Here is a 23,896-nt window from a genome sequence, read left to right as displayed (position 1 = left end):
GGTGGGAGGGTAGATATTGTGCGAGGGTCAGGCTTAGGAAAGCCTAGGCCTCTCTTGGGGAGGAAGTGAGATTTGCGAGCCTGGGGAGGTGAGTAGGCAGGGTGGCTTTGTGATCAAATATGCATTCATTCATTCATTCATTCCTACAGTGAATTCTTTCACTCCTAGCTCTTAGGTACCTCCTCTGGGGCAGATCCAAGTTAGATACCTGTTGTGTCTAAGCCTTGAATTACGATGAGAATATTTCCCATTTAACAGTTGAGGAAACTGATGCTCAGGGAGACGAGTCACGAACCAGTGTCCTCCTGTATTGGCAGGCGGACTCTCAACCACTGCACCACCAGGGAAGCCCCCAGGTATTTCTTTAGATGCAGGTTCTCTGATGCTGGAGGACATGGTTTCCTTCTAGACTTGAGGGACTCTTGCAGGATGGCCATGGCTAAGAGATAATCATCAGTCTTTGGAAATTCACTCTACCTTCCCTGCTCCATCCTCTCAGCAGCAGCAAACCCACTGACCCTTCCATACACAGATGAACGAGGAGGCCCTTGCTCATCAGCCCACCCCACAGCCGTGCAGGGCGCAGAAGGGGGTCCTGCCCCATAGGTGAGGGCAAGGGTAGCTGTCACACAGGCCCACCTGCTGCCCTCGCCTCTGCCTGCTACCTGTACTGGGAACCCCACCCCAGCTGCAGAGGTCTGGCAAGCCCCACTCCTGACTCCCACACCACCAAGGTCCAGGGGATGGAGGGAACAGGCAGGACAGCTAACCTGGGCTCCAGAACCCGCGAAGGCCTTGTCCTGCCTCAGCTTGGCCTTCAGTCCCAGCCCACCCTGCAGCTGGTGATTGTGAATCCCAAAGCTTGAAGCACGAAGCTGGCCTCCTGCCCCCCTGCTACTCAGCCACGCCCGGTTCAGGCCAGCCCTCTGCCCAGAGGCAATAGTTGGAGTAGAGGGAAGGGACTTCAAATCAGCCAAGTCTAGTGCGAATCCTGACTCTAGCACTTACTAGCTGTGCAACCTGGGCAAGTCAATTAACCTCTCTGTGTCTCCCCTTGCCAAAGATCCTGGGCCCTGAAAAACGCACTAGAGCATGGGGTTAATGATAGTCGTTAATCACAGCTAACGCAGGGACTGCTGCTTCTGACCGCCACAGAGGAACAGAATCTGGATCGACCCTCCAACCTGAAACAAACAAAAGCGGGACATAATATACACAATAACACTTTTCAAGACACTGGGCAGGAGACAACAGTGATTCTGGAGTGTCAGGAAACAAAGGAGGACAGGCTCACTGGCTAGAGAGTTCCCAGACCATAGCATGGGGCAGAGCGAGGGGTGGAAACCAGGCAGATCTCGATGGTCTCTTTAATTTGAAGAGATGGAATTGAGATCCCAGGGAGTCCCAAGTGGCTAGAGTTTCCAGAAGAGAGTTTTGGACAGGAGGGTGCTCCAGAGACAGAGACATCCAGGGAAACTCAGGGGGCCTCCTTTGACCAGTGCACACAGCAAGTAAGCTATCTGAGCTGGGGGGAAAACTACCTGAAAGAATTAGGTGGAGCAGTGCCTGGTACTTATACGGGGCCAGGAACAGTGCCCGTTCGCACCACCCAGACTGGCAAACCTCATTATGCACGGACCAACACGCAGGATACATAGAAGGATCTTACCTTAGCAGTAGAGAGCAATCAGCCCTAATTCCTAAGCACTGCTCTAGTCTAACCTAACAAATCTTAAAAGCAAGACTTGAAAGGATTGAACCATTTCTAAATAATTTAATTTCATCCCAGAACAAAATATTCAGTTCCCAACAAGGTAAAATTCACAATGTCTGGCATCTAATTACAAATGTCCAGGCAGGCAAAGAGGCAGGGAAATACAACCCATAGTAAGGAGAAACATCCATCAATGAAAGCCGGCCCAGAACTGACATGAATGTTAGAACAAGCAGACAAGGACATTGAAACAGTTATTATAACTGCATTCCATATGTCGAAGAAGTTAAATAGAGACTTGGAAGATAGAAAACAGGCTTCCAGAGATGAAAACTACAACTTCTGAGACATTACACTGGATGGGCTCCATGGCAAAAGATTAGTGAATATGGAGACACAGAAGTAGAGACTACCAAAAATGAAACAAAAAAAGAAAAATTATTTTTAAAGGATAGAGCATCCACTGGTGCTGTGGGACAATTTCAAGCTGCTTAATATACGTGTAATTAGGTGAGTAAAAGAAAAACTATTTGAAGAAATAATGGCCTCAAATTTCCCAACCGAGGAAATAATAGCTACTGCTTACAGGTGGTTTGCTATGTGCCAGGTGCCATTCTAAGTGCTTACACACATTAACTCATCTACTTCTTACAATGCCTATAAAAGCTCTATAATTCTTGATTTATCCCCACTTTAAAATAAAAAAACAGAGGCCCGGAGGGTTAAGCAATAGCCCAACAACACACAGCTGATCAGTGGTTGAGCCCAGCCTGGGATCCAGGATCTTCACGGACTATTCAAATCTTGGCTCTGCCATTTGTGACTGGGTTTTGTTTTGTTTTGTTTTTGCGGTATGCGGGCCTCTCACTGTTGTGGCCTCTCCCGTTGCGGAGCACAGGTTCCGGACGCGCAGGCTCAGCGGCCATGGCTCACGGGCCCAGCTGCTCCGCGGCATGTGGGATCTTCCCAGACTGGGGCACGAACCCGCGTCCCCTGCATCGGCAGGTGGACTCTCAACCACTGCACCACCAGGGAAGCCCTGTGACTGTTTTTGACAACAGTAAACAGCATGCATCTATTATTTTTAATGGCTGCATAGTATTCCATTGTTAGAGTTTATTTCACAAATTCCTCATGGCTGAAACATGGCCTCTAGTTTTTCCCATGATGAAGGACGCTTCCTAGAACATGCACAGAGCTGAGGTGGTGGCCCTTGCCTGATTATATTCCTCAGTTTCTCAAAGTGGGGCAACTGGGTCAAAAACAGGCACATTTTGAGGGCTTTTTCTGCATATTGTCAGCTTGTCCGTAGGTAGTTTTCACAGCCCCCAGAGTCCCACCATTGACTCCCTGTGCTGCCTTGGGTAAGTGACTTAATCTCTCTGAGCCTCAGGGTCCTCATCTATAAAAAGAGTATGATATCCCTCACCTCTCAGAGCAGTCGTCACGTTACACTGTGTGGCATGTAGTAGCTACTTCCTTTTTATGACATGAATGGCATAGCAGGACGGTGTTGGTACTTCCTTAGAACTGACTCATGGGGGTGCCTTCCAGCTTTGACGCCAGCTCCCATGCGTCTCCCTCAGAGAACCGAGGGCTGCTTTGAGCGTCTCCAGCTGGAACCTTCTCCCTCTTGATCCACCCGCTGACTCACGGTCTCTCCTAAGCTGTGGAAAAACAAACCCTAGCTTGTTTTCTTTGTGTGTGGGTCCCTCTCTGCTTTTCTATCAGCTTCTTTCAGGTAGAGGAGGTTTACACTTTACAGGCGTAACACAAAATCCCCGCACTCCACACAGACACACACACACACACACACACACACACACACACACTGTGTCTCCCCAACCCCACTGCATCCCCCCAGGGACCCATTATGACCAAAGAGCTATTTTTCTACAGAGACCTCTAGAGAACACAGTTAATGCAAAGGGTGATGGTAACGGCAGAACCGTAGGCGCCATGGGTGCACGGGCTCTATCCCGTACCCTGAGCTGCGAGAGCTGGCCTTGGTCCACTGGCCATTCCCATCATGCCTTCTTCACTGTTAATGCGATTGGACCCCAAACAAGAATTTCCTAACTCAAAGATCATTTCCCACTAAATCAAATTCACGAGGAAATGTCTTCCCTTCCCTTCCTCCTCCCAAGAACACAGCTTTTAAAAATATGGTGTTAATGGGATTTTTAAAGCCTACTAGCTAATGTAAAGAGAGAAAGATCCTGGGATAAACAGGTTCTCCTGATGGATTAAATTACAAGCTTATTTGCAACAAGGAGGGAGATGAATGTTTATTGAGCACATACTGTGTGCCAGGCACAGGGTCAGCATCTGTCTCCAATTGCTCACCTCTGACAATGCAGAAGGCAGCTGTGATGATCTCCCAGGTGAGGGATCTGAGGCCCAGACAGGCCAAGGGATTTGCCCAGGTCACACAGAAACTTGTGTGCGGGCCGAGGAAGTGGGTCCAGGCCTCTCTGACTCAGATATGGGGAAGAAGTCCCCTACCCTTGGGGCTGCATGGGATTGAACGAGTCCTTTGTGGAAGCCACTGGCCTAGGGAATCAAGGTTGGTCTCTTCCCAGCCTCCCCTCACCCATCTGGATCTCTCTGCACGACTCAGCTCTGTGCACATAGTAGGTCCTTCCTCCCTAATGATTTCTGTGCTCTGTCTGTCCTTTGTTCATTCAGCCAGCATTCGTTGAGTACATACTACATGCTGGCCCTGTGCCAGAAGCCAGGGATGCCGCATGAACAGATGATTACGTTGCTGCCCATGTGAGCTCATAGTCTAGCGGGGAGAAGCAATAACTAAATAACCTCATGAATAAATGCATACTTGTCCCCTTGAAAAGTTCCACAAAGGAAAAGTGTGTGTGTGGCGGGATGGGGGAGGGAGGTTGCTCAGAGCAAGAAAAGAGAGAGAAGGGGTAAAGGCAAGGAAGGCTTCCTTGAGGTCTGAGGGCTGTACCCAGGGGAAGAAGGAGGGGTGGGAAGCATTCCAGGCAAAGGAAACAGAATGGACCAAGAACAGGTACCTGGAGGGAGAGATCCTATGGGCAGAACCAAGAGGGATGAGATAAAGTCAGATGAGCAGAGGTCAGGCCATGCAAAGGTCAAAAGGCCATAGGGAAGAACTGGGGTTTGACACCAAGATGGTAGGAAACCACTTAAGTGTTTTAAGCAGAAGTATGACATGATCAGATTTGTGGGGAAGAGACTCTAGGTCCTGAGGAGAAAAAAGATTATTGCGGGTGAGAGCTTTAGTTTGCATGGGGCTATCTGTAAGCTTGGAGGTGCTGCCTTGGTCAGGCTGGCTGGAAAGGTAGAAGGCACTGGGGCAACAACCACACAGTACAGTCTTGTAGAAAATCAACCTCCTTCTCAAATGTCTCTCTGATCTGTTTGCACTTCCTACTCATTGAGAGACTTAGTAGAAATATCTGCCCCTCTCCTTCTTTCTATTAGCATGTCCCCGACATAGTCCCCACCCCTAACCCTTACAGGCCACTTACACTCCAGGCATGGTTACATATCTCTTTCCTTCTTTGAATCTTCCAACAAGTCTATGAGGCAGATTTTATTTGGTACCCATTTTACAGAGGTGGAAATTGAGGTTCTAAGCAGAAGAGAGGAGAATCAAAGTCCCCAGGTCATTGGCCTCTAAGATATAGAACGAGAATAGAGGAGAGTTCTAGCGGGCAGATTCTTTCGGCCTTGTCATCCATTGTAAAATAAACTTGTGCTTCCTGGAAGAGCATGACAGATGCCCTCTGGCTACTGCTGAGTGTCCAGGCTGTGGGCTTTCCGAGGCAGGGACCTTCCTTATTCACCCGAATACACTCCGTAAATGGCTGGAGAAAATATTGCAACGGCCTTCTCACCGGGGTACATGTCTCCACTCTCTCTGTCCTCCAATCCCTTTGCCACCTGCTCAAAATCCCCATTATCCTAGAGTAGCAGGCAAACTCTCAGGCCTATAGGCCTCTCACCATCCAGGCTCGCGCTCATCCCTCCAGCCTTGCGCTTTGGTAAGTGGTGTCTGAGGAGCCATAAGGACATCAAAGCAAGGCTATAAATTGGAGAGCTCAGGAGGAAGGCCCGGGCCCTTCGGTTTTTCTATAAACTATTGCCGGACCACGTACCAAGTGCCAGGGACATACACAGGAACATTGTCAGTCCCCCACCTATTACCAGCCGTTTGCAACCGGGCCTAGAGTTCCACCATTGGCGTTGCTCCTTTGCGTGAAGGTGTTATCTCCCGACAGCCCTTGTGAACACAGAGCAGTGAACACTCGCGCCTACACTGTACACTTTTACCTTGGCACCCCAAAAAGGCTAGGGTGTCAGGGAGCCGGAGCTCTACCAGTAATACCAGAACTCTAAGCGATGCATGGATAGGAGGGGTAAGGTTTTTTGTCTGTTTTTTTTTTTTAATTTTAGTTGACATACGATATTATGTTAGTTGGAGGTGTACAACATAGTGATTTGATGTTCAAATACTTTGCAAAACCATTACCACGGTAAGTCTAGTAACCGTCTGTCACCATACAAAGTTATTACAGTATTATCGACTACATTCTTTATGCTGAAACTTACATCCCCGTGACTTATTTATTATTATTATTATTTTTTTTTTTATTGAAGTACAGTTGATTTAGGAGGGGTAAGTTTCGACTCCAGTGGGGATAAACAGGTAGGTCAGCCTGGGTGGGATGGTGTAATACACGAATAAACGTTTGGGGCAGGTAGGTTTGTTATTGTATTGTTTTCCCACTTTACAACTAGAGGGTCCTGATTGCTCAGTTCACAGGGGCAACCTCCCTGGGGGCCATCCTGCCAGTCAAGACGACCTCAGACTCTAAAGCTTAGAGCAGTGGTTTGCAAAGTCTCCCACAACTGAATCACAGGGCAGGATTGTAGAAGTGCAGATTCCGGAGCCTCACCCAGACCTAGCCAATCAGGAATTCTAAGGGGAGGGCCCAGGACTCTGCATTTCAGACACACTCCCCCTTGTGATTCTTAAGTCCATTGAGGTCTGATAGTCCGTGACAAGGAGGAACGAAGCCCCTCAGGTGATCCTATCTATGTCACTGCTGACAGACGATGGGGAACCGGACTGTCACAGCCCTGGAAGAACTGATGGACCGCTTTCCAGATCAGGCTGCCAACAGAGGCTCATCCACAGAGCACAGAGGCCAGGGAGGGCCAAAGAGGGGGTCATGTCGGGGCCAGGCATCTCACCAGGCTGAAGTGGGGCAGATGACTGGGAAGGATGCTCCAAGCAGAAGGAACAGCAGAAAGGCTTGGTGGCTGGCCACACAGTGGAGAGGGTGGGGAACCAGACCAAGCAGTTTGGAGGACCTCCCCCACCCACAACTGAGCATCGTTTGTCCTCTCTGAGCCCTGAGCATCTTTGTTTGTAAGATGAGGATAATTCCAGGTTTCATCGAGTCTACAAGGCACGTTTGTTCACATTTTTTGTGTGTCGGAAATCGAAACGCATCTTACGATGGATGGCATCTTAATTTTGGCTCACCATGGCAAAAGTACCTGCTTCCCACGGTTGAGGGGAGGATTTGATGGAAAAATGTAAGGAAAGCACCTAGCGTGGCATTTGACACACAGTAGGAACCCAGTAAGCGGGAGCTCCCTTCCCCCTAAGCTGGTGAAAGGTTTTGGGAGTTGGCTCAGAAATTTCTAAAAAGACCTCTCCCTAGTCACCTTCATTCCAAGGCCCTTTATGGACAGTAACGCCCTATAATAACCTGACTTGATGAGAGCAAGCTCTGGTGAGCTGCTTGTCAGTGCCGCTGGCCTGAATGACACAATCGTCTTTATGGGTGGAGTTCCTGTCCTGTCACCTGTGGGCTGTGATCAAAGGTCCATCCTCTCTGCATGGAGGCCCCTGCACCGGTTAATTAGACAGACTTTGCTCAGCCTTTCACTGCCTGCCTCTCAAGATTTATTCCCTGAGGAGAGAAGGAGGGTTTGTGCTCCAGGTGAGATTCTCAACCCCAGACCTCCTGTGGGGCTCATGGGACCAGGGGGATCCCTGTGTACAGGCTGTGTGACCTTAGACAAGTCACTTAACCTCTCTGGGTCTCAGTTTCTTCATCTGTAACACAGGAGAAATAGCAATAGCATTGCTGAGGGTTCATTCATTGGTTTAACAGATATTTATTGAACACCTGCTGTGTGCCACATAGGCTCTGAAGATACAGTGGTGAACAAGGCAGTTGAGATTCCTGCTCTCATGTTGCTGGCCTCCTAGGAAGATGATAAATGAGTAGCCCTATCTGTATTACAGGAAGTCTTTGAAGACAATAAAATAGAAGGCTGAGATAACTTGTGCCTGAGGGAAGAGGGGCAGGAAGGTTAAGCCCAGCTAGTCAGGATGGTCAATGTCTAGGGGGCTTTTCTGAGGACACAACACTTGAGCTGAGACCTGAGTGATGAGATGAAGCCACTTAGGAGATCTGGGGGAAAAACATTCCAGTCAGGGTGAAGAGCAGGTGCAAAGGCCCTGAGGCCAGGTGAAGCTCGGAATACCTACAGAGCACGGCGAGCACAGGCCAGCCTAGTGGAAGGTGCGTTGGAAAAGTCCTCAGGAGCCAGATCAGAGAGGGCCTTGTGGGCAGGGCAGGAGGTGAGCTTTTATGCACTGGACGCGACACCACGGGAGGGATTCAGCCAGGGCGTGCCGCAGGGATGAGAACTCTGCCGGCTGTGAGCAAAATGGGTACAAGGAAGCCCAGCTCAGTAGGTGGTAGGCCTCACTATGATTACAGCCCCTTCCCTGGGGGATGAGGAGAACCCCACAGACAGACCATCAGGACTGAGAACCAGGATGTCCACACTCACTGAGCCCACCAGTCTGTTCCTGTTATCTTAAGACCCCAAACGGTGACTCACATCATAAGACAGTCAACAGCTGATGCGCTTGGGTTAAAATTATGCAGACTGCATGTGATATTAAAAATCTAAGGAGCATATATTTTGAGCACAGGGGATGCCGAAATGTAGCTGTCTTTACTTAAGGAATTATTTGGTGTGAATGAATGTTCATCTGAGCTTTTGCTCCTGGTGGTGGGGGTGGTGGTGGTGGCGGGTGGCAGGGAACAGGTACATGCAGCTTGGTTGCTAAAAATAGGGGGATCCTCAGTGTGTTTTCATGTGATGGGTCCTGAAATATAGCCCCCGCCTTTCCTACCCCCATGTCAAGCTGAAGGTCAGGACAGATTCACAGAGACCTGCCCAGGATGAGCTTTGCCCGGGAAAGGATCTGCGGCCACAGAGGGCCTGCCCCCTGGGGGCAAGCGCTCACACAGGGCCTCCAGAGTCCAACTCCCAGGAGTGACTCTGGCTCTCACTACCCCGTGTAATCTTGTGCTGGGATGCCAGGTCCAAGTGGCTGCTTCTGCCCCTAGACTACAGGGACAGTAGCGCCCACTGTGAGGGCTGCTTAGAGACTGGCAGTGCCAACACTCAGGGCTGGGATGTGCACCGCAAACAAGAGCTGCTTATCCCAGAGGCTCCCCTCACGCAATCGTGAGTGCTGTGGAGTTCAAGTGTGGCCAGGGGCCTTCAGAAGCTGATGGCCTCTGGCCAGTGGCCAGAATTGGGTCAGTTGGAGGGAGAGGCACTCACTGCTCGCAGAGTCCATAATGGGTCCATTTCAGAGATGGGCACATGAGCCTCGGGGTTGGGGTTAAAGGAGGCCCAGCTGAGTCTAACCTTTCATGGCATCCCCCTCTGACCTCCTCCCCTGTCTGACCTCTCTGGACCCTCCTGCCTCTCAGCTCTCCAGGCCACCCGGCTTGCGCATCCCTTTCATTCATTGCCACTCCCTCTTCATTCATTCATTTCCTCATTAATATTCAGCAATGGCCCTGGTCCTTAACTGGGGCACCTGAGGCCAGAGAGTGGCCTGCACTGGCAGGAAGCCCAGGCCGGAGATGGCTTTGCGCCCTCAGCTGTCTGAGTCCTAGGAGGTCGCGAGGACCCCAAAGGACCCCAGCTGGGCTATGCGGGAATCCCAGTCTCTGACAAGGTGGCCGAGAGTGGCTGGATAGTTTAGAGTGATGCCTGATCCTGGAACTCCTCCCGCAGGGTCCAGCTCAGGGGCAGTAGAGACCGGAGGGACAGGAACCTGGAGGGATCAGTGGGGAGCGCTCCACTGGGCTGTGACCAGGGCTGGCTGAGTGGGAACCATCCTGCGCTAAGCCCCGCCCACCCCCACCCCTGCTCTTGCAAGGAAGAGAGGAGGACTTTGACCTTTTGATAAGGTGAGAGATGCAAGGCAGCCAGCATTCAGCTGGGGGAGGCTTCAGGGTCAAAGACTCTGGGGTCAGAAAGATGTGGGTTGAAATCTCTTAGCTCAGCCACTCAGCATCCTAGGTGGCCTTGAGCGAGATCCTTTGTCCTCCTGAGCTCCCCTTTCCTCAGGTGATACCTATGTCATGTGCAAGCACACCGGGCTGCCTCCCAGCTCATGCCCTTGCAGGCCCTTCTGCCAGGTGCACCCTTCCTCAGACGTCCACCTGGCTTCCTTCCTGCTTCCCTCATAGGTCCCCTCCTCAGAGAGGCCTTCCCTGACTGCCTGGCTGGAAAGGCCACTGCTACCCACCCATCCCAGTGATCTGTTTTCCCTCATTCCACATATCACCCTGGTTTCTTATCTGTCTTGTCCACTAGAATGGACTTTCCTTAGTTCAGGGGCCTCAGCTCCCTCTGAGTGTGTGGGTGGGCTGCGGACAGTACTCAGAGTGTTCCACTCTCCTCCCTGGGGGACACAACCCACCCCTTTCAACTTCGGTGGAGGAGGGATGGGGGTAGGGATTCATGCCGTGGAGGACCCAGAATATTGCATCAATCTTCTGAGACTGGTACTAAACCTAGCTCCATTTAGCAGATGAGGAAATAAGGCTCAGAGAGGTAAAGAACTTGCTCAAGATCACACAGCGGTGGCAGAGTTGGGGTGCACATCCTAACTGGCTGAGTCTAAAGACCCAGCTATTTTCTTTTGGGCAGAATTTGACCAGAGGTAATAAGAATACATAGCAAACCGGCTGCAGTGGAGATTTACAGAGAGCACAGTTTCACTTTGATCTTTCTGTCAATGTTGGCACTATTTGAAATTTCAAATTTTATTATAGCCACTATCTTTTGTATTGACAATTTTCAGAAGAGAGATGTGAAGGACAGAGTCGCCCCCAGCGGTCTCTGTCCCCAGGCACAGGGCTAGGTGGCTGGGTGGCCTTCCACCTCCCTCCCCTGCCCCACCCCTGGCCAGGAAAGGCCAGTGTTGCTGGGAGACCCTGGCGCTAGTGGGGGATGGGAGCTGGTGGCAGATGGGTGGGCACAAGGCATTTTCAAGGCAGCTGCCAGAGTAGGGGGCCGGCTTTGTTGGGTCTTTTCAAGAGCTGTGGCCGCACACAACGGGGGCCAGGGATGCCCCCTTTCTTTGCTTTCTTCTCCTACATCTGCTTGACCACCTGTTCACCTAAAGGCTCCCAGCCCCTGGCCTTTTCTTCCTGCTGGCTCTCCTGGGCTCTACTTCCCCAGTCCCTAGGCCTCTTCCTGCTCTCCCTCCTGCAGGCCCTCAGGGGTGACTCTTCGGGGCTCCGCCACAGACCAGACAACCATTCTTCTTCCCCCAGCCCCTTCCCAGCGCAGCTGACCTTCCAGGCCTCTGCCCATTCTCTACCACCCTTAGAAGGCCCCGGCTTGCCTCTTTCCACCTGTCTATTCATACAGGGGTCTTCACACTGGGAGCTCACATAGCCCCTAAAAGAATTTTGAAAACTACCTACAGCACACAAACATTTTTAGTTGGCACCTAAATGTTTTCATCATAGAAGCAAATAGTTGCAAAGGACGTAACTTCCGGCATGCTGTATACCCAACAAGCGCTTTAAATAAAATCTCATCACAACTTTGGAGCTGTAGATTCCACTCATACATTTTCCAAAAAACTCCACCTCGCAAACTGAACAGCTGACCATCTCTGCCAAACAGTGCAGCCAGGTCTGCCTGACTTTCAGTCAGAAAACTATATGCATTTATTTTCCAGTGTGTAAACATGCTAATGCACATCTCTGCATTGCCCCTCTCTCTCTTGAATTCTGTTTCTAATTCTAAGATGGGTAAGGCATTTGACGCCTAGATAAAATAAGGCTTCGATGTCTTCTGTGTTTCTTACTGACAGTATCTTGATCTACTGCCCCAGGGATGCTCTCTCAGGAGCCGGACTCTTTCAAATTGCCTTCCCTCTGGTGCCCTGGAAGTTTTTTTTCTTTTAAACTTTTTGTTGTGAAATATAACATGCACAGAGAAGCCACATTGTGTGGGGCTAAAGCTTGCATCAAAACTAAAATGTGCAGCTCAATAATTTATCAAAAGGCAAACATCCAGGTCAAGAAATAGGACATTTCTCGCTCCCCAGAGGCCCCTCCAAACGGAACCCCTCCCTCCTGTTCAAAGTTGACCACTACTCTGAACTTTATGATAGTCACGTCTTGCTTTTCTCTACACTTTTATAACCTACACATACCTGTTTTTCAACGTCACATAAATAAAGTCATGTCGTATGTTCTCTCTGGTGCCTGGCTTCTTTCACAGGACATTATGTTGGTGAGTCATCCAGGTTGGTATGTGGACTGTGCTTCATTCTCATTACTGAATTATATTCCATTGTATGAGTATATCCCAATTTATTGACCATTCTACTGTTGATGGACATGTGGGTTGTTCTTAGTTTGGGGCTATTTGAATAAAACTGCTAGGAACATTCATGAACAGGTCTCTGTTGGGTCTACATCTAGGAGGGTTTTGCTGGATCATGGGGGTACATGTATGTTTAACTCTAACAGATACCACCAAATGATTTTCCAAAGTGATTGTATGGCTTTACACTCCCATCAACAGTGTATGAGGGTTCCTGTTGCTCCACATCCTTGCCAGTTCTTGGTATTGTCAAACGTTTAAATTTAGCCAATCCGGCTGGGGTGCCATGGTTATCTCATTGTGAATTTGATTTTTCATTTCCCTGATTATCGATGAGATTCAGTACTGTTTTATATATTTATTGGCCATTGGAATGTTCTTATTTTGAAATGCCTGTTTTTTTCCCCCATTTTTATACAGGCATATCTCAGAGATATTGAGGATTTGGTTCCAGAACATCTCAATAGAGAGAATATTGCAATAAAGCAAGTCACATGAAGTTTTTGGTTTCCCAGCGCATACAATTTTATATTTACACTATACTGCAGTCTGTTAAGTGTGCAATAGGATTATGTCTAAAAATGGTAAACCTTAATGAAAAAAAGACTTGATTGCTAAAAAATGCTAAGCGTCATCTGACCCTCCAGGGAGTAGTAATCCTTTTGCTGGTGGAGGGTCTTGCTTCCATGTTGATGGCTGCTGACTGAGCGGCATGGTGGTTGCTGAAGGTTGGAATAGTTGTGGAACTTTCTTCAAATAAGACAACAATGAAGTTTGCCACATCAATCGACTATTCCTTTCACGAATGACTTCTCTGTAGCATGCAATGCTGTTTGATGGCATTTTACCCACTGTAGAACTCCTTTCAAAATTGGAATCAATCCTCTCAAGCCCTGCCACTGCTTTATCAACTAAGTTTATGTCATATTCTAAATCTTTTGCTGTCATTTCAACAATCTTCACAGCCTCTTCACCAGGAGTAAAGTCCATGTCAGGAAACCACTTTCTTTCTTCATCCAGAAGAAGCACATCCTCATCCGTTCAAATTTTAGCATGAGATTGCAGCAATTCGGTCCCCTCTTCAGGCTCCACTTCTAATTCTAGTTCTCTTGCTATTTCCACCACGTCTGCAGTTATTTCCCCCACTGAAGTCTTGAACCCCTCAAAGTCATCCGTGAGGGTTGGAATCGACTTCTTCTAAACTCCCATTAATGATGACATTTTGACCTCTTCCCATGAATCATGACTGTTCTTAATGGTATCTAGAATGGTGAACACTTTCCAGAATGTTTTCAACTGGCCTTGCCCAGGTCCATCAAAAGAATCACTATCTATGGCAGCTATAGCCTTATGAAATGTATTTCTTAAATGAGAGGACCTGAATATTGAAATTACTCCTTGATCCATGGTCTGCAGAATGGATATTGTGTTAGCAGGCATGAAAACAACATTAATCTCGTTGTTCATCTCCATCAGAGATCTTGGGTGACCAGGTGCATTGTCAATGAGCAGTAATATTTTTAAACAAATCTTTTTTCTGAGCAGCAGATCTCAGCAGTGGGCTTAAAATATTCAGTAAACCATGTTGTAAACAGATGTGCTGTCATCCAGGCTTTGTTGTTACATTCATAGAGCACAGGCATAAGAACATAGTTCTTAAGGGCCATAGGATTTTCAGAATAGTAAATTAGCATTGGTTTCAACTTAAAGTCACCAGCTGCATTAGCCCCCTAAGAAAAAAGTCAGCCTGTCCTTTGAAGCTTCAAAGCCAGGTATTGACTTCTCCTCTGTAGCTACGAAAGTCTTAGATGGAATCTTCTTCCAATATAAGGCTGTTTTGTCCACATGAAAATCTGTTTTTTGGTGTATCCACCTTCATGAATTCTCTTAGCTAGATCTTCTGGATAACTTGCCGCAGCTTCCACATCAGCACTTGTTGCTTCACCTTGCACTTTCATGTTATAGAGACAGTTTCTTTCCTTGAACTTAATGAACCAACCTCTGCTAGCTTCAAACATTTTTCTGTAGCTTCCTCACCTCTCTCAGCTTTCATAGAATTGAATAGAGTTAGGGCCTTGCTCTGGGTTAGGCTTTGCCTTAAGGGAATGTTGTGACTGGTCTGATCTTCTATCTAGACCTCTAAAATTTTCTCCATATTGGCAAGAAGGCTCTTCCGCTTTCTAAGCATTCATGTGTTCACTGAAATAGCACTTTTTTTTTTTTTTTTTTTTGTGGTACGCAGGCCTCTCACTGCTCACCGTTGTGGCCTCTCCCGTTGCGGAGCACAGGCTCCAGACGCACAGGCTCAGCAGCCATGGCTCACGGGCCCAGCTGCTCCGCGGCACGTGGGATCTTCCCGGACCGGGGCACGAACCCGTGTCCTCTGCATCGGCAGGCGGACTCTCAACCACTGTGCCACCAGGGAATCCCTGAAGTAGCACTTTTAATTTCCTTCAAGAACTTTTCCTTTGCACTCACAGCTTGGCTGACTGTTTGGCACAAGAGACTTAGCTTTCAGTCTGTCTTAGCTTTTGACATGCCTTCCTCACTAATCTTAATCATTTCAAGCTTTTGATTTAAAGTGAGACATGTACGACTCTTCCTTTCACTTGAACACTCAGAAGCCATTATAGGGTCATTAATTGGCTTAATTTCAATATTACTGTGTCTCAGGGAATAGGGAGGTCCGAGGAGAGGGAGAGAGACAGGGGACCAGCTGGTCAGTGGAGGAGTAAGAACACACATGACATTTATCAATTAAGTTCTCTGTCTTATAATGTTGGCAGTTCATGGCACTCCCAAACAATTATAAGAGTAACAAGAAAGACCCTTGATCACAGATCACCATAACACATATAATAATAATGAAAAGTTTGAAATATTGCAAGAATTACCAAAATATGACACAGAGACACAAAGTGAGAAAAAGCGCTGTTGGAAAAATGGTGCCGATAGACTTGCTAGACACAGTGTTGCCACAAAACCTCAAATTGTAGAACATTCAGTATCTGTCAAGCACAGTAAACACAACTGAATAAAGTCAAGTATTCCTGTATTGACTTGTTAGTCTTTTTCATATCAATTTGTAGTTGTATTTATTCTGGAAACAAATAAGTCCTTTGTTGGTTATATGTGTATGATATATATTTCCCACTCTGTAACTTACTTGCCTTTTAATTTTCTCATTAATATCTTTTGACAAAAAGAATGTTCACTTTTACTGTAGTCAATTTTATCGATCCATTTTTATGGTCAGTACTTTCTGTGTCTTGTTAAAGAATTTTTCTATCACTTTGAGGTCATCGAGACATTCTCTTACGTTATCGTCTAGAAGTTTTCCTGTTTTGCCTTTAACATGTAGATCTGTAATTCCCCTGAAATTGATGTTGTGAGTGGTGTGAGGTAGGGATCAAGTTTCTTTTTTTCCTATATAGGTATCCAATTGGCACAGCACTAGTCATTGAAAAGATGTTCCTTTTCCCCCACTACTTGGTAATGTCACATTTGTCAAAAAACATGAGTCCATGTATGTCTGGCATCTGTCTCTCTTCCATTGGTCTATTTGTCTATCCTGTACCAATACCACACTATCTTAGTCACTTAGCTATATAATAGGTATTGGCATCCAGTAGAGCAAATCCTTCTACTTTGTTCCTTTTTATCAAAAAATGTCTTTTTCAAAAAATGGCTATCCTTCACCCTTTGTGTTTCCACACAGGCTTTACAAACTTGTTTTCCAAGTTATAATACATACTACATACACACACACGCGCACACCTGTTAGGATTTTGATTGGGGTTGTATGCATTGAATCTATAAATCAGTTTGCAGTGAATTGATTTCTTTAAAATACGGGATCTTCAATTCATGAATGTGATATATCATTCCATTTAGTTTTTGGATTCCTCTCAATAATGTTTTACAGTTTTCTGAGTATTTTTTGGGTGAACCAATTTTTTTAAAACTCTGAAGTGAGTGATAGTACAGGCAACATTTGGATATGGCAACATCATGAAGACAGCAATGTTCCCAGAATATTTTTCGGTACCTCCTGCCAGCTTGGTATCAAGGGGACTTCAAGCTGTGCCTGGGCCCTCCCCCAAGGCCCACTTCCCTTGCACACTTTGCACACTCTGAAGCTGACCCAGGGCTGGGACTTAGTAAATATGCATGAACTAAGCACTGCCTGCCACACTCCCATCCCACAGCGTTCAACTCATTGCTTGAAAACTGACAACCCAATCCATGCCAAAATGCTAAGGACCGGTCAGGCAGTGGTTCAGCTACTAGATAAAACTCTACCTTTGAAAAGTAGTCTATTGAGTCCTTTACCATTAGAAAAGTTTTGTACATGCTCATTACAGAACATTTAAAAATTACCCACAGATAGAAGGGGAAAAAAACACCCATATTCCTTATTACTCAGAGAAAATGACTTGTCATGTTTTTTTTTTTTTTTTCGGTACGCGGGCATCTCACTATTGTGGCCTCTCCCGTTGCGGAGCACAGGCTCCGGACGCGCAGGCTCAGCGGCCATGGCTCACGGGCCCAGCCGCTCCGCGGCATGTGGGATCTTCCCGGACAGGGGCACGAACCCGTGTCCCCTGCATCGGCAGGCGAACTCTCAACCACTGCGCCACCAGGGAAGCCCGACTTGTCATGTTTTGACGCATTTCCTTTCACCTTGTTTTTACACACATTGTTCACCTTTTCTCATTTAACATTATGACGTAAGCTTTCTCTCCTGTGACTCCAGACTCTTCAGAAGCATCACGGCCAGGAGCTCTGTAAGGTTCTGTGAGCAACACCTGTTTACTGAACATTACCTGTGGTAGGAGATGTTTGTGAAGTCATACTGGCGTACACAATGTGTACTGAAGAACTCTGGGCATTTCTTAGCTTAGTCCCTATCCGTCTGGGATTACATCCTCAGGATAGATGCTTAGAAGTGCCTTTCAGACTCAAAGAATGCAAACAGAATCTTATGAGGCATTTCAAAGCAGGAGTTAGAACCTGTAACCGTGGCTGCCCGTGGCGCATGTGTTTCTTGGGAACTCACTATTGCCAGACACCCCTGTAAATGCTTCAGGCCTGTCAGCTCATTCCCTCCTCACAAACCTCTCAGGGAGTTCCTATCATTTGCCCCGTTTCACAGAAATAGAACCTGAGGCACAGAGAGTTGGAGTGGCTAGCCCAAGGTCACAGGCAGTGCGTACCCAAGCTGGGATTCGAACCCAGGCACTCTGCCCCCAGGGCTCCCACACTTAACCACTCCGGGAGGATGGAGGATAATGTGGACTCTTCTCCACATGCTTGCCTCCTCTCATGGTCTCCTTCCTCTTGGTCTAAGGAGCCTCTTCCTTCTGCAGGTGAGGGGTCAGTGAGAGTGAGGACCCGACTATAAGGGTCCCACAACTGGCACGAGTTCCCTGAGTCCAGCTGTGTGACACGGGCAAATCCTTCCCCTCTCTGAGCTTCGATTTCTTCATCAGTGAAAAGGGCGAAGAGGCCACGAAGCGAAATGCTCGGTGAACTGGACAGCGCTCCCGGGTGCTGGGCTTCCACGGCCAGTGCGTTGGCACCAGCTCTCAGGGCCACCTCCCAGTCACCCACCTCTGCTGGCTCGGGTCCCATCTCCTCCCATCCCACCTGTACTGCCTGATCCTCTCCAGCCAGCGAGGGTGCGACCCTAGGCCTGGCGCAGAACGGGTGCTCCTGCAATTGTTGGGGGACTGAGTTTTAAAGAGCCCTCGTGAGATTTCACCCAGTTATGGGACAAGTGGGGGCAGAGTAAGCAGGGACCAGAAATTGTTGGGGGAAGGAGTGGGAGATAAAAGAGGGTATTTATCTTTCTATATCTATACTTCTGATAGAATTAATGGTCCTTGTTTCACGAGAGTTTAGCCTGTCACTGACATAAGGGCAAGTCACAGGGCAAGTAAGAAGGCGAATCACTATTTGAACCCTGGTCTGTGGGACCAAATCCTGGACTGCCAACCTGGTCCTGTGCATCCGACTGCAGCGTTGCAATACGCACAGCCTGAATATCACAGTCCAAGACGAATCCCATCTGATCCCCAGTAAACCCAGAAACTGATTTTTCCTGGCCATTTTACAGATGAGGACACTGAGGTCTGCCTGAGGCCTCAGTTGTGTAAGTGCTGCAGCCTCGAGTTGATCCTGGGCTTTCCAAGTCCCAGTCGGTACCAGAGCTCCCCCAGCCACACGGCACAGACACCTTCCCTCAGGCTGGGCAGACGATGATGAAGAAACCTCTGAGCGTGAACCAGACCATGGTGAGAAGCCTCCAGCACGGGCTGGGGTGGCTTTATGGATTCCTTACATAAACAAGGAATAGCGTCCCTCAGCATAGAGAGCAGACAGAGGCCCCAGCCTTTCTCTTCCTGAGACAGTAACAGTGGTTGCTGAGATGAAGAGCCTGGTCTGAGCCAGTCTCCATGCCAGGCTCTGGGGCAACGGAAGGGCCACTGGCCTCATTTACTCTTCCCAATAGTCAGAGAAACAGACCCTGTCCCCCGTCCTCACTTTTCAGGGGGAGAAACTGAGGCTTAGTGAAGGAAGTTGCTGGTCAGAGGCCACATGGCCAAGAAAGGGCAAGCCAGGGGTTTTGAACAAGTCAGCCCGGCCTCAGGGTCCAAACCATACCGTGCTGCACCTGCTGTGGCCCCTGGTGGCATCCTCCCACCACCTCACCCCCAACTTGTCCCACCAAGGTCTGCCTCTGTTCTCTGGCCTTTACCAGCCTCACTGCGCTCCTGGCAACGCCTCAAGAAATGCAGCCCAATCGCATTTTACACTGCAGATGTGTTTTGGAGAAAAAGTGTGCTCCACACTGGATCTTATTCCAAACTCGCGGTAATTCTAACCTCAGGCCATTTGGACTGAGCCTCCACTCTGCGCAGATCCCTTCCCAGGCTGCTTCGCATTTCATTCCCACACTGGGAACGACTGTCCTCATTCTACAGATAAGGAACTTGAGGCTCAGAGCAGGCACGTGACATGCTCAAAGACCCTCAGCTAGGCAGTAGCGGGCTGGGTGTGCACCCAAGCCAGGGGCCCGGAGCTGGACTCTTTCCCTCTGCACCATCTCCCATCAGAGCCGGAGGAAGACCTGGGTCTGCTCCCCAATCCTGGAGCCCACCGAACCCACTGGTGGTGCAAGTGGCCTGGCCTCCTGGACCAACACGGCCTTGCGCATTAAGATACACACATCCCAGCTGTCCCAGATCCCAATCTGCCTCAAATCCCTGACAACCAGGTTCCTGCTGCAGCCCACATGGCCCCAGAGCCTCCGTGATTCCCCTGATGCTCTCTGGCCAGTGCAGGGCCAGCTGAGGGAGGTGAAGATTGCCTGAAAGACCCCAGGGCCACAGGAAGCCAAGCGTCCCAGGCCTGCCAGGCATAACCCACGCTTCACACGGCCTGCAGTGGCACCACTGGGCCCCAGGCTGGCATAAGCCCTCCTGTCCCCTGCTCAGGCTCCCCAGACCTGGCAGCTCCTGACCCAGCTCTGAGGAGCTCCCCCAGGACATGAGACACCACAGTGTTCAAGGCCAAGAGAAGCAGCTTCTTCTACTGTCCCACCCCATGTCCCCACTCTGTTCCCTCCCTCTAGAAGAAATGTCCTCTTCCCCAAGCAACTGACCCCAGGAATAACAAGAGTTACTAATTAATAATAATGGTGGCTTAGTTTTATTGTGCATTTACCATGTGCCAGGCACTGTTCTAAGCACTTGACATGTATTATCTCATTTAATCCTCAAAATAATCCTATGAGGCTAGTACCCTTATTAGCCCATTTTACACGAGGGGAGTGAGGCACAGAGAATTTGAGTAACATGCTCAGGGTCACACATCTAGATAGGAGGGAAGCCAGACTATGAAGCCAGGTAGTCTGGTTCCAGAGACTGAGCCCTTAGCCAGCACATCATCTGTGGATGAGATCCAACCCCTGTCCCTGGGGTTTATCTATGGACTCATCAATTCATTCATGAATTAAACACTTACTGACCACCTATTCTGTGTCAAGCACTTTGCAATCATAATCTCATTGAAAGTTTATAGCGCCTATCAGGTTGGCGTTACTATCATCCTCATTTTACAAATGAGGCAACCGATGTCCAGAGAGGTTAAGTAACTATGCAGAGACACATAGCCAACAAGATTCAAGGTAATCAAGTAAGTAGCCTAGCTAGGATTTGGCCCTTTCCACATTCATTATTCCAGTTTTTCTTTAAAAGTCCATGTCCCCCTGGTGGGTTCTCCACAGCTCTAGGAAGGCAGCAGGGAAGAGTGGGCTCTCCCAGGGCCAGGACAAGCTGTGCGCTGGACCCTGGGATGGATCAGCACAGGCCTGCCCTCAAGTTGCTCTAGGTAGGATGGGCTGGGCTCTTTGCAAACTCTCAGCCACCTGAGGGGCCAACAGGAGGAACACACAGACTCTGGGGTCAGAGCAGGCTGGGCTCCTGTTCGGGTCCTGCCCTCTTGGCTCCGTAGATTTGGGCAAGTTGCTGTACCTCTCTGACCCCCCCAGCATGTCATATAGGAGGGAGATGATAATGGCCCCTACCTCTGCTGGAGGGGATGATGATTTTAAAAGGCAACAAATACAAGCAACTCCTTAACAACCCTTCACTCCTTTTCTCACTCATAGGGTTTTTATGAGGATTAAATAAACCAGAACCTAACATGTTCAGTCATACTGCTCTCTGCCCATGTGACCGGGGCCTTGCTACCTACACTCTCTGGGCTTTGGTTTCCCCATCTATAAAATGGGCATATTAATAATACTACCTCCTAGGGTTGTTGTTAGCTTAATGCATCTAAAGGACTCAAAACAGCATCCAACACTCAATAAATGTTAGCTATCACTGCATCGTAATCATCATCGTAACTGCACAGTAAGTGCAAGTTGTTGGGATCATAAATTGATTTCAATTCACCCCCTGCCTCAGGCTTCCATCCCATGGCCATCACGACCACGTGTCTCAGAGCATCTAAGCTCTGTCCTTGTGTTATGAGAAAGCTGAGTCCAGGACACCCATGACCCCAGCCTGTGGCAGAGAGGCCTTCACTGGATTTCAGGAAAATGCCAGTGCTTGGCGTTGTCGGATGGCCACCATGGGACCCATCCATCGGAATGCTGTTGACGTGTCTCTGGGTAGACTCTAGAGGAAGATTCTGTCCATTCAGCCTTCCTGTGCACCAGTGATGAGCTCCCCTTTGGAACTGATGCCAGCACCAAGTATGTATCTGCAAGGGAACAGGACAAGGAAAGCCATGTGCCAGGGCTTCTTTCCCTTTTTGCCTTGGCTGCCAGGGAAACTGTGGCCAGATTTAGTACCACACAAACGTGATTTGCTCATTGTGGGCGGCCCTGCATGAACATAGGTATGGGAGCCAGAAAAACTCAAGACACCTGGCTCTTCTGTTCACCACTGTGCCACACTGGATGAGTGGCTTTGTGGCTCTGAGCCTGTTTCCTCTTCTGTAAAAAGAGAGAGAGAGCTAGAAGTCTCTGAGTTCTACTTCCTCCTGGATGTGTGAACTTGGCAGTTCCCTCTTCGCCCTTCACTCCCGTTTCCTCTCCTGTCAAACAGGAATTATGTTAATGAGCACGCTACTAGGCTATGAGGAGGATCGCTCAAAGGGCACAGCCTGGTGCCCACTGCATGATTGGCACTTTGTAACCAGGAACTGAAAATATATTGCTTTTGTGGGTGAAGACCGCTGGGTTTGGAAATCGAAGGTTTGATGGGCAGAGTTTGCTGAAAAGTAGAGGCCTCCCGTAGCAATTTTAAAACCAAGCTTTGTGGTTTGACTGTAGCCTGGATTCTCAGTTCTTGAGTTGCAAGGACGAGTCTGTGCAAAGACCCCTGGATTCCCTGGAGGAAGGGGTCTTCTACCCAGGGGTCTGTAGTGGCCATAACCCCCACCAGCTCAGTGCGTGCCCTTTTTACGAGGTGCACTTGACGGCCTGCCATGCATGGGGCAGGATCTGCTAGGGCATGCCCAGAGGGAGCAATGCCAGGGAGCAGAGCCTGGGCCCTCCCTCTACCCACTGCCATGGGAGACTGTGCCAACACTGCACAGTCAAGAGAGGCAGCCCCACCCAGGGGCCCCTGCAACCCAAAGCACGGGTCCTGGTGCCAAGGGAGGGTAGCATTGTCTCCACGGTTTTGGATATGGCTAAGGGTGGGGGGCAGTGTGGAAGTCAAAGCCAGGAGAGGTTATGACTAGAGGCTGCTGTCCCGGCCCAAGGATGCCCTGCATCCTCTGCTTCTGTTTGCACACCTCCTGTGACTGGGATCTGCCTCTCTCCCAAAGCCACCTGCAACTTTGTCTTCCTTCTCAAGTGTGGCGCCCAGAACCAAAGCAACTTCTCTCAGAATGGTCTAATCATGCACTGGAGCGACAAGCTCCTCCTTTGCTCTACAGACTATACTTCTGTTAATGCATCCCTATTTTATTTGTTTCTCCCCACACATATCACTATTGATGACACCCAAGTCCAGGGCTGCTATCAACTAAAACTCATTCCTTCACAACTCTTTTTTACCCCTTCCTTCTTCCATCCCTTCCTCCCTCCCTTCTTCCATCCTTCTTTCTTCTCCCGTTTTAGAGCAATGCCCCTCTGCAGTCAGCTTTTTCGAATGTGTATTGAGCATTTGGTCATGCTACTCCTACTCTGGGCACTGGGGGTTCATAAGTGAATATGTCCTGGGTCCTGCCCACAGGAGGCTTCCCATCTGCCAATGGAGAGGACAGAGGGGTAACAGCTAAAGCACCTGCCCTGAGGGAAAGACAAAGTGCAGAGGGACCTCAGAGAGGTGAGCAACTACCATATATGCCCAAATATTAGGTCACCCAAGTAAAGGTTAAGGGCAATCCCTATTCTCCCAATGAGAAGATGCACAGTAAAGTTGAATAATATAAACTTTAAGGCGTGGAGACGAAATAGTCAAACGGCTATTGTAATATTTATTTCTTTACTGAGAGAGATATATTTTAAATCACTTTTATATATTTAAATTTTTAATATTTCATTTATTTAATAAAATATTAATTGGGAAAGACTGCTTTTGTCCAATCTAAAATTTCAAGAAACTACTTGGTTCAAACTCTTTACACGTGGCTTTGACACTAGTGTCACCGTCAGCTGGTGGGAGGGTGGGGGTAAAGAATTTTTGGTTTTCCAGAGCACATCTTAATCACAGGGACCAAGATGCTAAAACACAACCCTTTTGGATCCAAGCGTCAGGTGACCACTGGACACTGCGTCCCCTCTGCAGGTACCATCTGCATTGCATTAGGACAGTTGGGGCTTCATTTGCAGGTGTGCGTTTGTGATCTGCACAACCCTGCCACTTATTTGGGTGCTCTGAAATTGACCTTTAAAAGGCCTGTTTACGACAACCTCCCTTGCCGTCACCCTTT

The sequence above is a fragment of the Neophocaena asiaeorientalis genome, unplaced genomic scaffold, assembly GCF_003031525.2.
Source record: "Neophocaena asiaeorientalis asiaeorientalis breed wild unplaced genomic scaffold, Neophocaena_asiaeorientalis_V1.1 scaffold268, whole genome shotgun sequence".
NCBI classification, from domain to species: Eukaryota; Metazoa; Chordata; class Mammalia; order Artiodactyla; family Phocoenidae; genus Neophocaena; species Neophocaena asiaeorientalis.
This window is presented reverse-complemented; position numbering follows the sequence as displayed.